Genomic DNA, 14,447 nt, shown 5'->3' on the forward strand with positions numbered 1-14,447 from the left:
AACACGTTTTATTGCTAAAGTAAAGGAAATAACCATAAGGTTGGAGAAATCAGTTTAATTTTTAGACATGCAAAATCCCACATTATAGAACTATGAGACTGAGTCTCTGAGGTGGAGTCCAAGGTTACTGGAGGAGTAGTCCAGGAATGATCACAGAAGCAGTAGGGAGGGAATAACGACTAGAAGCTGAACTCTTTTCAGAATTAGGGGGAATGATGGGGACTGGGAGTAAATCACTAACAAGGAAGGGAAGGGAGTGGTATAATCTGACATGATAGTCAAAGCTTGGGTGTCTCTATGGAGGATGGTGGAAGAATGGTCTGACGGCAATGAACAGGGCACCCACTTCCAGGCACTGTGATATGAGGGTTATGAGAAAAAACAGCCACGCCTTGAGACCGTTACAAAGGAAGCAACATCCTCAGATGAACATACACAAAGACATTCATGTTCTAAATAACCCAGATGTCTAACAATAATGGAATGATTAAATAAATTATGGTACATCCGACAATGATGTAACTGTTAAAAAAGAAAAAAAAAAGACAGACTTTCATGTCTAACAGGGGAATAAAGCCATACTGTAACCATTCAATTTGAAAAAAGTTGCAGAACAATATACACAGTATGGTTCCATTTTAAAAACACAAATAAAAACAAAAACTGTACAGGTACAACATATGTGCATTTTTAAAGGCCTGGAAGGAAGAAACAAAACAGAACAAGTGGTTCCCTCTAGGAGTGAGCTGGAAGGAGAGGAGTTCAGAACATTTTTACTTATAACCAACTACTGTTTTCAATTTTAAAACCCCAATAATAAAGATAAGTAAAAACTGAAGAGGGTAACATTTATTCCACATGGCTCTATAAGACAGTATTATGAACAAGAGGTGGCAAGATTTATCTTTTTATAAAGAAAAAAATAACTGAAAGTGTTTCTGCACAGGGGTGCCTGGGTGGCTCAGTCGGTTGAGCATCCGACTTCGGCTCAGGTCAGAATCTCGCAGTTTGTAAGTTCAAGCCCCACGTCGGGCTCTGTGCTGACAGCTCAGAGCCTGGAGCCTGTTTCAGATTCTGTGTCTCCCTCTCTCTGCCCCTTCCCTGCTTATGCTCTGTCTCTCAAAAATGAATGAATGTTAAAAAAAAAAAAAAAGTGTTTCTGCAAGGAGTGGAAATATCACTGAAGTGGGATTTCAAGAGAAATCTATTCCTGTGTACAGTGTTGGAATAGATGACTTACCTCTGGTGGGAATATGATTTTTTTATTAAGCAATTCAGCCACATGATCAAAAAGTTCAATTTTACAAACACGTATTATAAAAAAAATTATTTACCTTCTCATTCTAGTCCTTGAATCCTCTTTCCATTAGCAATTCAAATATCCTTCAAACCTTTCAACGCATAAATTTCTTACCAAAAAAAGTTTTGTATTACTCAAGTATCTTCAAAAGCAATTTGGTCCTGTCACTTTTCCAGCATATAAATCTGTTGCTTGGGAGAATGAAATGATTTCTAAAAATCAAAGTTTACACAATCCCTGAAACACTGACTCTCTTCCACATGACAATCAATGACAGCAGCCTGTTATCCATCTGCCAAAAACAGGACTGGACTTACATGTTTGCTTGGCTACCTCAGAGAAGAAACTGAATAAAACAAGAGCAGCCCCCTTCCAGAACAGTAACAGCTCCCTCTAGTTAACAGCTAAAAGAAACAAATGCAATATCTCTCACTAGGTCACGGAAAAAATGCTTTGGATAAAGGCAAGCATAACCTACAAAATTAGGTGATGTACTTTAAGTCCGGACTTGTTCAGTCCAGTCCTATCTATTAACTTTTCCACAGTGACTTACTTACCAGTCAGAATGCAAACACCTAGTAGAGTTCTCAGAAGGTTTCAGAACCCCAAATCTGCTCCTTTATACATCCAACTACTAAGAGAATGTTAGTCTTCATTAATTCACAACTTAACTGAACAAATTCCTTAATCCCTTACCACCAACATAAAAGTACAGTAGAAAGAACATGGGCATGATACAGCTCCCACCACGACCAAGCTTAGAGTTATGGAGTGTGTCAGTGAGAGATGGGAGAACGATGACGGTGGTCAGAGCCACACAATATGTTCAGGCTGTTTATCTAAGGAGAACACAGGGTGAACAACCAACAATCTATGCTGTTTTCTTGCCACAACTACATGTTACATGCATCCTGGGCTTTGTTACTTACCATGCAATAAAAATACAAATTGAGTTCAACTGACTGTCAACCAGTCACATCAGTATGAACAATAAATGGATAATCCAAAGCAGCCTTAATAAAAAGTAACCATTGTAGAGGCATCTGGGTGGCTCAGTCGGTTACACATCCGACTCCTGATTTCGGATCACATCACGATCTCACCTTTCATGGGATTGAAATTCGCATTGGGCTCTATGCTGACAAAACGGAGCCTGCTTGGGATTCTCTCTCTCCCTCTCTCTCTCTCTCTGCCCTCTCCCCAGCACACGTGTGCTCTCTAAATAAATAAATAAATACATAAATAAATAAATAAATAAATATTAACCATTGTAGGCATTTTTCCAAAGAAGACGTACAGATAGTCAACAGGCACATAAAAAGATGCTCAACATCACTAAGCATCAGGGAAATGCAAGTCAAACCACAATGAGATGTCACCTAACACCAGTTAGAATGGTTTTTATCAAAAAATTGTCAAAAAGACAAGAAATAACAAGTGTTGGTGAGGATATGGAGAAAGAGAAACCCTTGTGCATTGTTGGTGAGAATGTTAATTGGTGCAGCCACCGTGGAAAACAGTATGGAGGCACCTAAAAAAAATTCCGTATGATCCAGCAATTCTACTACTGACTATCTACCTGAAGAAAATGAAAATGCTAATTCAAAAAGATATATGCATCCCTATGTTCATTATTTACACTGTAATTTACAATACCCAAGATATGGAAGCAACCTGTGTCCAACTATGGATGAATGGATAAGAAGGATGTGATACACACACACACACACACACACACACACACACACACACACACACAGATACTATTCAGCCATAAGAATGAAATCTTGCCATGTGTGACAACATGGATGGACCTTGACAGTATTATCCTAAGTGAAATAAGCCAGATGGAGAAAGACAAATACTACAAGATGTCACTTATATGTGTAATCTAAAAAACAAACAAACAAAACAAAACCACAAAAAACACAGACTCACGACACAGAGAACAGACTGGTAGTTGCCAAAGGTGAGAAAAGTTGGGAGAGAGGGGCAAAATATGTGGAAGAGAGTAAGAAGTACAAATTTCCACTTAAAAAATAAATAAACCATGAGGATGTAATATACAGCATGAGAGATACAGTCAATAATATTGTACTGACATTGTAAGGTGACAGATGATATCTAGACTTATTGTGGTGACCATTTCACAATGTAAACAAATGTCCAATCACTGTTATATACCTGAAAATAATATACTGTATATCAATTACACCTCAATGAATTAAAAAAAAAATTAACCAGTTTTTGGAATGTATTATGCTTTATCAAGAAAGGTTTTAACTCCTTTCCACATGTTGTTTACACTAATAATAAAGCTATTATATATACCCTGAGAATACAGTAAATTCTAAAAATAATTTTTTTTACATTTATTTATTTTTGAGAGAGAAATAGAGCATGAGTGGGGGAGGGGTAGAGAGAGGGAGACACAGAATCTGAAGCAGGTTCCAGGCTCTCAACCGTCAGCACAGAGCCCGACGTGGGGCCTGAACCCACAAGCCGTGAGATCATGACCTGAGCCAGTCGGACGCTTAGCCAACTGAGCCACCCAAGTACCCTTTAGAACACAGTAAATTCTAAAGAAAGGCTTGTGCAAGACTCAAATATTGCTGGGAAAATCTCTAAGTGGTTGACACAGTTAACCAGAATGGTTTTATTCTATATTCTATATTATAAATTATATATGAAATATATATATCTATATTATAAAATTTACCAAGGCAAAACATATTTTATCATATAAATCTCCCCACCCTCCTCTTGAAGTTCTGACTGTAGGCAAGAAACAGCCTTAACAGAACATCTGAAACACACCAATTTGAGGATTCAACAAACTCTCATTACCATCACTACCAACTGCAAAGGGAGGGAGTGGTCATGCACATGGTTCGAGGGGTGACATTACACAAGAGTGCATCCATGGTCTCCATCAATTTTCAGCATGGCTCAAGTATTCAAAAAGAATCAAAAATTATCCTCTTATCACCACCACCACTACCACCCCACAATGAAGCACCAAGCACTGTTTGGACACTTTATACCTATTAATTCCCGTAATCCTTACAGGAATCCTATAAGGACTATTTTAGAGATGATGAAACAGGTACAGAAATGTTCAGGAGCTTGCCAAGGCAACCTGCTCCTCTTAAATAACCTCCTCCTGTGTCTCATGCATAAAGCAGAAGCCTGGTAATCAAGGATTTGCTTATGGTTTTATTTTAGTCCCTCTAATTCCTTCCCTTCCCAACTTATTTGTTTTCATTGTTCGTTCCTTCTTGATACTTGATACACTTTCCTAGAACACAGGAAAAACCAAGAGTTTTATCAGGGCAGCAATGACAAAATAAAGTTCATTTTAATCTAAAGAGTCCAAAATAGGCATAACAAATCATAAGCTGTAACTCAACAAGACATAAGGAACCTGCATGAGGGCTTCACACCAACAGACCATATATGTGTTCAACTCTTAATATTCTTTTTTTTTATTATTTTTTTAAATGTTTGTTTATTTTTGAGAGAGACAGAGACAGAATGAGAGTGGGTTAGGGGCAGAGAGAGAGGGAGACACAAAATCCGAAGCAGGCTCCAGGCTCTGAGCTATCAGCACACAGCCCGATGTAGGGCTTGAATTCATGAGCTATGAGATCATGACCTGAGCCAAAGTTGGACACTCAACCGACTGAGCCACCCAGGTGCCCCTTTAATATTCTTTTCTTATGATAAGTCTGTGGAACATTAAAATTAAACTCCTTTTACGAAATGCATTTTCTTTACATTTCCATTGGTTATTCTTAAGAGTCCTTCATGGAAAACAAAACAAATCAAAACTACTGGCTCATTTTTTTAAAGGTAATACTTTTCCATTCAAGCAAATGTAGAGATGGAGAAAATTTAAGTATAGGTAAAATATTAAAATATTCATCTTAATGGCTAGCACACAGCTGACAATCACAATGCTATCTATAGATATTGGCAAAAAATACTACTCTACACTCTGGAGGGTGTGGGGGAAGGAAGGAGCAGCAGACGGGAAGATAAAGCAAACCGTGTCTCTGTATGGCAGAAACATCGGCTGGTGGCACTAACACTTCAATTCTTATGTGCCTCCTAATCCCTGCCTTTTCATGCTCTACTGCAGGGTTTCTTAGCATTATGGGACATTAAGCAGCATCCCTGCCCTCTACCCACTTGATGCTGTTGAATCACTCATGCCCTGCCTCCCCCAGTTGTGACAACCCAAAATTTCTCCAGCTCCTGGCAGAGGAACCACTGCTGTACTCAGCTATGCTTTTCTCTCCTGTCCTCCTTGTTATCTAAGTGCCTCGGGCTTCAACAGTTTTTTATATGACTCTACTTCTAGACACTAGGACACAAGGAATTGCTGATCTCTTCAAGAAGGGAAAAGAGAAAGAAGTTAAACATACACATTCTTTCTTCCTCTTTTTCTCCTCAAACAAGAAAAGCAGGAACAAAACAACCATTCCTCAGAATTAACTGGTATGTCTTGAGCGATTACAACAGGTATCACCCAGGGTCAAGTGCTGCTGGGTATAAAAGACTTAGTTCATACCCACAATGAACTTACATCAAAATGAAAAAATTCATCAAGTACCTACTGTGTGTCAGGCCAATAGTTCTTAATGCTGGTGTACATTAAACTTACCTGTAACACTTTTATAAAAACTCCCCGCCATAACCCTTGAATAGAATCCCCTAGAGGCAGGTCCATGCATTTCTGTGGTGGTTGCTGAAGTGATTCTGATGTGCAGACAAGGTGAGAACAATTGTGCTAACACAAAGATCATAAAGACACTGCCTGTGTACCTCCAAGTAACTCAGTCTAAAGAGTTAATAGATAACTGTAATAAAAGCTATTAAAACAAAAGCTAGACTAGACAAGCTGGCTTGTACTTTTCCTCAAAGTTACAAGATTTTTAGTGCAAGCCTAACATTTATGACCACCGACTCCAATTTTATCAACTGTGTAGGGCATACCCTATGAAGTATAAATACAGACACAAAAACTACTGAAGAGCAGGATCCAAGAGCTCTATCAACTGCGTCTTCAGCTTTCTTTTTCAATCTCTTGATTTTGAAAGGTCATCCCAATTGTAAGAGAAATACTTTCAAATTAAAAATACGCAACACTAACAATGATGACTTGTTATTTAACTTTCTTATTTTTGTAGTCTCTTACTAATAAGACTGCTCCTTCAAGTCAGAAACGGACTTATACAGTCCTCATTCCCTCCCCAAACACAGTGGACAGGCAGCAGGAGGGTATGAACTGCTTGCTGAATTGATTAATATGGATGCCACAACAGGCAGAAGTCCACAGTGAGGATGCACCTTCTTAAAGGAGCCTTGCCCCAAATAGAGATCAACATCTCAGCCTGCACAATTTGACAAAACTCCTCAGTGTCTGAATGCAAATAAATACTATAAATAGTTTGTGTGCCAATCATCTGAATGTTAATCAGGTTAATTTTGTTCACAGTTCAGAGGAAAACATTTAAAACCAATCAAACATTCCCTGAAGCTTGAACAAATTTCATAAAAACCCTAAGCACACAAACAAAAACACAGGAAAATAAAGAGGTGGTTATTAATCATGCCAGACTGCAAAGCCAGCAATGGGCAAAAAGCAAAACAGGAAGCTGTAATAGAGGGGACGGCAAGCCATATACAACCTGCCATCCTGGGTTTCAACAGGGGCTAAATGCTAATGCAACATGCACTGCATTATTATTCCCTTTCACGGAAAAGCTACAGTCAGTCTCTGCTAAAATTAAGACCCATTTTGCAGTTCATCCTCCCTTCTCCCTAGCTCAGCTTTTAAAGAGTCTAAGTCTGACCAAGGCATATCAGCTCAGGGTTCTCATACATGCTCACTCAGAACAAGGAGGGGATAGGATAGGGCCAAGTGGTAAGCCGTTAGGTGAGATTTCAGTCTGTTTTGGGGCACCTGGGTGGCTCAGTTGGTTAAGCATCTGACTTTGGCTCAGGTCATGATCTCATTGTGAGATTGAGCCCCACATTGGGTTCTGTGCTGACAGCTCAGGGCCTGGAGCCTGCTTCAGATTCTGTGTCTCTCTCTCTCTCTGCCCCTCCCCTGTTCGCACTCTGTCTCTCTCTCTCTCAAAAAGAAATAAAGGTCAAAAAAAAAAAAATTAAAAAAAAAAAAAAAGTCCTTCTTCCCCCCTAACTTTGAAATCTTTTCAGGTCATTTAAAAAAAAGAAGATGGTGAGGCAGAAGATGCTAACAAATTAATTCTATTCTGTCTAGCCCCTAGGGAAGAACTCAATGCTGAGTAAGACCGTATTTCAGTTAGGTAAGGATCTAACCAACAAGCAACAGATGTTTCCTTTGCAGGCAGTGTATGAAAGCCTTTTTTTTTTTCTTAACACCTCTGATCACTATTATCCTTAGGAGAAAATCTGAGAAATTAAATGCTGATGCCTAACTCTAAATGTTTTTCATCTTATAAGAACTCCTACTACATGGGAGAACTTTTCTCACTTTAATACCTTATAAACTAATCCATCTCAACAATCAAAACCATATTCCAAGACCACCGGTGTGTCTCCCAGGAATAAGAAAATGCCAGTACAAATAAAACTAATCCTGCAACCCAGGTAGGAGAGAAAGAGGCCCATTTTCACGTACTCTGTGAAGCAATGGTGTCTTTAAGGTTCATCAATCCCATCAGTTGACTGAGAAACTGCATATAATGGATAACCCCTATAGGGCTGGAACACCTCACATTCCTAGGAGACTCTGACCCCAAATCATGTCATGGAGAGGAGCAGGGTATTATCAAGGAAACAGGACAGAGAAGGCCTGTCTCTTGTAACTCCAGCTTACATATATTGGGTACCTCCAAATAACTGCAGCTTTGCATCGGCAGCTGGGAAATATGGGCTTCAATAAGAAAAACCCAGTTTTCCCAGACGGATACCTCCTGGCACACAAAGAATAACACAATGATATAAAAGACATCATTCCTATTTCAGTGAGGAATCTGACCAGGACACAGGAGAACATTTTTTGTTTCTTAATAGTTAGCATTTTATTATTTGTTTTTGTCCTTTGCCAATTTTGTTTCTTACTGGGGGTGTCTTCCTATTGATTTTAGAAGTTTCTTACATAGAATGGTAACTTGCTGCAAATATATTACCTAAAAGGTTGTTTGTGTGAGTCCATGTTTAGTCATTTGTAAGTGTGTACTTGGCCATATAAATGCTGTCACATCTATCAAATCTTCCTTTATAGCTTTTGCCTTTTACATTTAAAAGGTCTCAAGCGTACTTTAGCTCAGATCATGATCTCATGGTTTGTGGGTTCAAGCCCTGCATTGGGCTCTGTTCTGACAGCTCAGAGCCTGGAGTCTGCTTCACATTCTGTTTCCCTCATTCTCTGCCCCTCCCCTGCTCACACTGTCTCTCTCTCTCTCTCAAAAATAAAATAAACATTAAAAAATTAAAAGGGGGGAGGCTCTAGAGCTAGCTATTAATTACTCCCTCCTATCTCTTGATGAAATGGCACAACCACCTCCCTCTCTCCTTCTGTCATTATGACAAGAATCCATGCCAGAATCTTTCTACACTGAGCATGTATTACTCCACTGGAAAAAAAAAAAAATTTAACACTAATGAATGCTATAAAAAAAAGCCACAGATAAATTCGAAATACTTATCTTTAAAAGCTCTGGGCAATTTAAGTAACTTCTTTAAATCATTAAAGGGCATTCTTCTCTTAACTCAATTACTATAGTTTTCTCAAAAGCCTTTATCTACAATTGTCAGGGAAATGCTCCATCTACAAATTCCCAAACTTGATATTTCACAACGTCATCACCAGGATTCCCACTGCTTAACTCTTCTCAATTCATTTAAGTCCATTAGACTCCTTGTAACCCATGACCTCTTATCTAGATTGGACTCAATACTGCTCTCATTAACATTCTAGACTCTAAAAATCACATTGATTTTTACAAACAGCTAATGTTTTCTGAATGCTTACTGTGCACTGGATCCTATGCTCAGTGTAAAATGCACCCCTCCCCCCACTGCCCCCATTTTAACACCTCTGAAACCAGGAACTCTACAATCAATGGTATGTCTAACTGACATTGTCCTCAAGTAGTACATGAAATAATGCAATGAAATAATTAGCAGCATCTTAGATTAGATGAAATATGGAAGTGTAACTCATTTCATCTTACTATCAATTTTGAGGCTGATACTATCATCTCAATTTTTCACCAAAGTGAATGGTAGCCTCCCCCAAAGTTACAAAAAGCAAGTAAGTGTCGGGGCTTAGACTTTAAACCCAGGCAATCTTCCTCTAGAGCCTCATCTCTTAACTGATTTGCCAACCACTGGCCAGAATCATCTTTACCGACATTTCTCTCTAATCTTGCTATCAGGCCATCAAGTTATCCCAGAAATAACAATTACCTAGTCTACAGCCACATCACCCTTCCCATCAGGCTTTGTCCCTGCTGGTTAGATTTTGAATTCTCCATAGATTTCCTGGCACACTACCTACGATAGTTCTTTCAAAACTTTTCCATTATTTTTAAACTTCCAATACCATCTGCTGGTCTGCCCACCTCACCAACCCAGTGAAGGGACCTGCCTCCCATACTACTGGGAAAATCAGCACACGCTCTGCCATCTCCTTTCTTCCAACTTGGACTCCATTGTGCTTCTGTCTCAGACAACTCTCCCTCCTTACCATGGTTATATTTTGTCACCTGCACTTCAGATCACTAACTCTACTATCTTTAATTGCTCTCTGTCCATTAACTTCTTTCCTTCAACCTTTGGAATCAAAATAATCTCATCGATTTTGAAATAAAAGTCACTTGAGGGCATCTGAGAATCTATTTCTCATTTCTCAATCTGCTGTGTCTCTTCACAACTACATTCACTTGATTACCCAGGCTTATCCTTCACCATAAACCATACAACATTTTCCCACTCTGAACCTACTTCTGGAATCTCTCTTCCCTAGGCTTTGTTTCACTGCTCCTCTGAGCTCACATGTTTCTTCCAGTTTCTTCCTCTATCCACTTTATTTTTATCTTTTATTTTTTTAAGTAGGCTCTATGACCAGCATGGAGCCCAACACGGGGCTTGAACTCACGACCCTGAGATTAAGGCCTGAGCTGAGATCGAGTCAGATGCTTACCTGACTGAACCACCCAGGCACCCCTCATTCACTTTAAATATGCCTCTCCCTTCTATTAATTTCCAATTGTGCACTTCAGTGGAAGACTCAACTTACTGGCTCTTTTTCATGGTTCTCTCAGAATACCTATCCACCCTTAGAAGTCCTACCATCATTTCCAGGAGATGACTCTGGATTCATCACTCTTCCTTAGCTACCCCACCTTACCTCAACACGTCAATTCTAATTTATCATTCATACAATCTTTATTCTTTCCACAACCAGTTCTTCCCTAATTTTTAAGTTTATTTATTTATTTTGAGAGAAAAAAAAAATCTTGTGTACACGTAAGCACAAGAGGGGGAGGGGCAGAGAGAGAGAGAATGAATGAATCCCAAGCAAGCTCCACACTACCAGCACAGAGCCCCACGAGGGGCTCAAACCCATGAACCATGAGATCACGACCAGAGCACAGATCAAGAGTCGGACACTTACCCGACTGAGCCACCCAGGTGCCCCAGTTCGTACCTATTCTTAAGAAAAGGTTTTATTAATTTTCCAGCCACTCGAGTTGGAAACTTAAGAACACTCTCTGACCCCTCTCTCCCATTACGCTATAGCCAAATGACCACCAGTTGGTTTTTTTGCTCACAAAAACCATCTCATATATCACACAGATAACTCAAATACTTTCCTATTAATCTGCTGGCATCACTGCATGTTCACCTTCAGTGATTCCCGATGCTTCCTTATTCTGGCACCGTAAGGTCTCAAATTCTCACTCCAACTTAACCTTTCTGAACGTGTCTCCCACCTGACCACACTGAGCCCTATCAGGAATACCCACAGTGGTGAGGGAGAGCTGCTCACCAGCCTGTGGGTCTGTGCTGTCCAACACGACAGCCGCAGGATAAACACAGCTATGTCTAAACATAAATTAATTAAAATTAAAAAATGCAACTCCCCTCAGTTGCACTGGCCACATTTTAAGTGCTCAGTAGCCACTTATGGCTGGTGACTTTTATACTGGACAGTGTAGATACAAAACATCTCCATCACTCCAGAAAGTTCTGTTGGACAGTGCTATACAGATCCTCAGCATACATGCTTACCTCTCTGGTCTTCCATACCACCTCTCTGCCTAGAACACTTCTCTCTTCTCCCTATGCAAATTCGCATGTCCTTCCATACCACAGTGGTCCTCATGCAAGTTGTCTGCTCAACCTCCTCCTGTATTACCCTGCAACAATTCTTGCAGTGTTGCTGCATTTAATTTTTCATTTTTGTGTGTCTTTTAATTATTGAGCCACTCAGAACGAATAAATATTCAATGGAATAAATGAAGTACATACGGACTATAATACTGCATCAAAATTATCAAATAATGGTATATGTAATACCCCCTCTCTATTAAAAAGACATGTTTTCTTTCAATTTAAACAAAAGATCTTGCATTTAGCTAACTAAATGACTTAATTTAATGCCTAATTATAATACTTGAAAGATAATTAGTTCCCCTTTTTTTTCCTTGTGGTGTTTGACTCTGAAAGAAAAAAAACCTTAAAGGTCTGAAATACTTCCACTTTGCATAAGCACACCGCAAAGAAACCACTAAAGATAGACAAGGAAAAGAAAATGAATGAACAGTTTGAGTAACTATACCCTAACTATCTGAGATTATAGGAAAAAAATATCTATAGTACAGCCACCCTAAAATTAAGGAGAAACTACAAATAGAGCATTTAAAAATTATAAAAATTATGTATATAAATGTTTTTGAATCAATAGCTAAGACCCCTCTATCTTTCAAACGTGAAATCATGAATATTTGAATTCTGAGCTCAAAAACGATACAGATGCATAATTAACTGTTATATATGTATGTGTTCCTTCTTTATATTCAGGATTATTGTCTTAAGAAAATTAGTTCAGAAATGGATCCACACTATAGTTCTGGGTTCTTAACAAGGGAACAAGTTTCCTTATCTGAATACTGGAAACTGAGCAGAGATTTGGAGGAAATTGCCAGGTTAAGGATTCACTCAGACCATAAAGAGTTACTTTAAGAGGGAGTCTCCCCTAAAGTTCTGATTTGAGCTTATAACAAAAACTACAAAGTGTAAAACTCCTCAGATACTGTAGTTCCCATTACCTTCCTAAAAACTGTGATATAATCGGTGTAGTTGAACTATTTGTGAAAGTTTTGACTTTTTTTCTCTTACATAAATGAATGTTCAACAGAGCCTGGTCATTTTGCAAATCAGCCAGCAATAGCTGTGTTACTGTTTTTACCTAATAGCACTTGTACATCTCTGAAATTGACATCTCTAAAAATTTTTTAAGTTATTATTTATTTTGAGAGAGAGACAGTGAGCAAGCAGGGAAGAGGCAGAGAGAGAGGGAGAGACACAGAATCCCAAGCAGGGTCCGCACTATCAGTGTGTAGAGTTTGATGCAGGGCTCAGACCCGCGAACCCGTGAGATCATTACCTGAGCCAAAATTAAGAGTCAGACGCTTAACTGACTTAGCCACCCAGGAGCCCCTAAAACTGACACCATCTTAATAATGCACAGCAAAATCATTTTAATTTAGATTTTAAGTAATTACATTCATGCTACTTAGTTTTGCTTTTTTTTTTTTTTAATAAGAAAGTTACTCCAGAGTATGTGTTAAAAATACTTCAGTATTTTTGCTGCAAATCAGATGACAGATCACCAAACTGGACTGAATATGTGCACTACTAGGTAACAGCAGAAAAGGAATATAAAGAGCCAAGAGATTTCACTTCAGAGAGAAAAGGTGATGCCCCTATTTGTTATCAAAGCATACCCTGCTAATCTTGGCACAAAAAGTAAAACCAGAGCTTCCAGTTGCTGAATACAAAGTGCTAGGAGAGTGGCATGCCTGGAGAGGACATGGGAGCTCTGCGCCCCTTCCTCTGTACCCTGCCCTGTGTACTTCCTCCATCTGGCTGGTCCTGAGTTGAATCCTTTATAATAAACCAGTAATCTGTTGGTAAAAGGGAGAAAGTAAGGGTGAAAGAGAGAGACGGAGAAAGAGAGAGAGGAAGACAGAGAGAAAGAAAGGGAGAGAAAACAGTAAAACCACACACAGAAAACACTGAAATGACATACCATTATAGAGAACACTTCATCAGCCTCACTTTATGACTTAATATCAAGTTTCTCTACTTCTTTGTATGTAAACTATCCTTTTTCTTTTCAGATCTTTCCAATTCTCTCCCTAATACCCCTTAGCACCTTCCTTAAATACCCCAAACTTTGGCTTTTGGTTAAAAATGTGATTTGTTTTTGAGAGTCAAGACAGAAAATTCATACAGAACTGTCTGAGTTAACTTGAACTTTGTACAATCTTGGATCTCTCATTTTCTAGTAAGGTCCCATTGATTGAGACACAGGGCTTTTCTTTTCCATTTCTAAAATGAAAAAAAAGAAAAATCGATTTTAATCTGTAAAAAAACCATCTCTCTGAGGTTGTCAGACTTGATTCCTACTCAGCTCAAATGATGTTAGGTACAAAAAGTCAATACCATGCCAAAAATTATCCTTTCCTTCCCTCCCCAAATTACAGTGGATTTATTCAGACCACAGCCTTAGGAAACAGTGAGCATGGCAGCAAAGGATAAACAAATGAAAACTCAACAGCAAAAAGAATGACCTGGGTTCTGGCTTTGCCTCTTCTAGTCACTTAGAAGAGTGGCTCTAGGCAAGTCAGCTAGCTGTCTTCTCTGGGCCTCAGATTGCTCAGCCTGATACGAACCAACTGGATGAGAAAATCTTCAAAGCAGCTTTTAACACTAAATATCTCTATTCTCTGCAGAGGAAATTACAAATCTTAATGTTTATGAATGCACTTGGCAAGGCTGTCCCATCATGTCCTTCACCTGAAATATCATGCAATTTGGGTACTTGTGTGTATACAAGCTCACCAGGGCATATAAACATCTT

General features: G+C 38.9%; 1 protein-coding gene across 5 annotated transcripts in view; it reads right to left on the reverse strand.

Moving 5' to 3' along the window:
- Nucleotides 1-14,447, reverse strand: part of SMAD1 (SMAD family member 1) — a 78,527-nt gene that overhangs the window by 59,567 nt on the left and 4,513 nt on the right. The window contains exon 1 of one of the 5 annotated variants that reach the window (XM_047856579.1): nucleotides 5,967-5,984. The exons of 3 other annotated variants lie outside the window; for them this stretch is intronic. The gene's annotated coding sequence lies outside the window, so the exon portion shown is untranslated. Of the gene's footprint in view, nucleotides 1-1,334; nucleotides 1,784-5,966; nucleotides 5,985-14,447 lie in introns of those variants that run through there. One more of the 5 variants, XM_047856574.1, reaches the window with a different exon arrangement.

The sequence above is a fragment of the Prionailurus viverrinus genome, chromosome B1, assembly GCF_022837055.1.
Source record: "Prionailurus viverrinus isolate Anna chromosome B1, UM_Priviv_1.0, whole genome shotgun sequence".
NCBI classification, from domain to species: Eukaryota; Metazoa; Chordata; class Mammalia; order Carnivora; family Felidae; genus Prionailurus; species Prionailurus viverrinus.